This window comes from Frankliniella occidentalis, unplaced genomic scaffold (assembly GCF_000697945.3).
Source record: "Frankliniella occidentalis isolate FOCC.00 unplaced genomic scaffold, Focc_3.1 Scaffold900, whole genome shotgun sequence".
NCBI lineage: Eukaryota > Metazoa > Arthropoda > Insecta > Thysanoptera > Thripidae > Frankliniella > Frankliniella occidentalis.
In genome coordinates, this window is record NW_026268006.1 from 19,649 (window position 1) to 21,703 (window position 2,055).

General features: G+C 66.1%; 1 protein-coding gene across 1 annotated transcript in view; it reads left to right on the forward strand.

The window, feature by feature from the left end:
• Positions 1-1,773, forward strand: part of LOC113205376 (uncharacterized) — a 9,082-nt gene extending 7,309 nt beyond the window's left edge. Inside the window, exon 6 of the transcript XR_008012232.1 lies at positions 1,561-1,773. The gene's annotated coding sequence lies outside the window, so the exon portion shown is untranslated. The remainder of the gene's footprint in view (positions 1-1,560) is intronic.
• The last annotated feature ends 282 nt before the right edge of the window (positions 1,774-2,055 follow it).

The window sequence follows — 2,055 nt, forward strand, 5'->3', positions numbered from 1 at the left end:
TGTGTGTGTGTGTGTGTGTGTGTGTGTGTGTGTGTGGGAGTGAGCGAGTGAGCGAGTGAGCGAGTGTGCGAGTGTGCGCTCCGTTTCCAAATTACCGGCGTATGTTTGCTTAGCAGCGTATACACTGCCGCATGGCGCCCCGGCCTGGGCCCGGCGCCTCAAAGCAGCAGCAGCAGTCTGTAGCCGGGGCGGCCGGGGGCGGCCTCGATGTTGTTCTCACACTGGGGTGTGCGCCGCCCACCCATCCCGAGTACATCGCCGACATTAACTCTGTCCGAACGGCCACTCCAGTGACGAAGGTTTCCTCCTCAACGTGGAGGACGACGTCGATGGCGGACTCGGGGGCTCCCCGTCCGGCGTGACCCTCCTCGGCGGGCGCGTGCAGTGCTCGATGCGTGTGACCGCCGCGCGCACTTGGGCCCAGCCCAGGAGGGTCCTGGAGTGTTGTGGGAGGCGGGAGCGGGAGGCCCGGGCGGTCGGGGTCCTTGGGGTCCCTGCTGCGGCTGCGCCGGCGGGCGGGGCGGGACGGGACGACCGCTATTAGCGGGGAATGCAGGGCTGGGACATAATGACGGGAGAGCCAAGCGGCGACGACGGCGCCGGGCCTGCCGCACGGCCTCCTGAAAGCGAAGCGCGTTCATCCTGGAACCAGGGGAAGAAGGGCCGGCCCGGCTGCGGCTGTGAGGGGCGCAGCGCAGCGTCACGGCGGCGGGGCGGGGCGGGCCGGCTGCGCGTTGGCGAGGTCAGGGAGCCGCTGCTGCCGCGGCCGTCGCGACGCGCTGATAACGAAGGGGAGCGCGGCTGATGCAACTCAACATGCCGTGTCGCGGCGGGCGGGCGGTGTGATGTGATTTGATATTCCTGTGATCAGAATGGCGGGCCGTTGAACCCCGCAGCAGCAGCCCTCTGTGTGTGCGTGTGTGTATGTGTGTGTGTGTCGCGTGCAGGACTTCCCCAAACGGAGTCCAGCTCTGCGGCGATAAGGGCGCAAATATTTGTCGACGGCTGCCTCACGGGTTCCTCCCGGGCTGCCTGTCGCTCTCGTCAAGTACCACCCCAGGGCCGGGCCGGGCACGCGACCTCGACGCGACGGCGTCGACGTGTAGGGTCCCAGACTCATCCCGGGGGACCTGGTCCTTCGGCCGGAAACAAGCCGGGGTATGCCAGCTGCGGCGGGCGCACCACACCGGCCTCCAGGCGCCGCCGCCAGGCCCCGGACCGCTGCTGTGCTGTGGCGCCGACCTCCGCGACAGCTGCGTCCACGTGACCCCCCCTACAGCTGGGGACGCGACGACCACCCGGTCCCGGTCCCTTTTCTCCTCCGGCACCGCCGGCCCGGGTGGCGTCTGGAGTGGCGGCGGCGGCGGCATCCCGGAGGAACCCTCGACGCTTCGGATGTGGCCGATAAGGGTCGGAGCCAGCTGTATGCACCCCTCTCCAGCCCCCCTCCCCGATACCTCCGGCGCCTCGACCTGGCTCCATTCATTCATGGCGCCTGTCGATTGTCGGCCATTTCTGATCATCGGGGATAATTGTCGTTGTTTGTTCGGTGTTTTGCAGCGGCTTGTTCCTCGTGTCGACTTGCAACAGCAGCAGCAGCACCTGCCTTTAGCTGAAGCCCGATGGCTCGAATCACATGGGAAACGAGTTTACACCATTATCATGCAAGTGACATGCCAGTTTTTCTTACCGTTTTGATACGTAAAAGGAAATGCTGGGGCAGGTCGCAAATACATACAGTACCCGCACACTTAAGATCCTTAAGCTCATTCGGACAACCTTAAGCAAGTATTTTTGTCGGTACGTGATCTGAAATTAGGCGCAAGCACTCTTTTACCAGCTTCCCCCGGCTCGGATGGCTGTAGTAAAGCGGGGAGCGCATTTGTGGAGCTCCCCCGCTCCCCCACCCTCGAGGGGCCGGGTGGGCCTGGTGCCGGCGGCGCCTGCCGGTCGGGCCGTGGGGGGAGGAGCGGGGGTGAAGGGGGGCTGCCTGGCGCTGCCGCCGGGCCGCCGGCGCTCCGCTGTGTGGCTGGCCGCCTGGCTGGCCGCCTGACT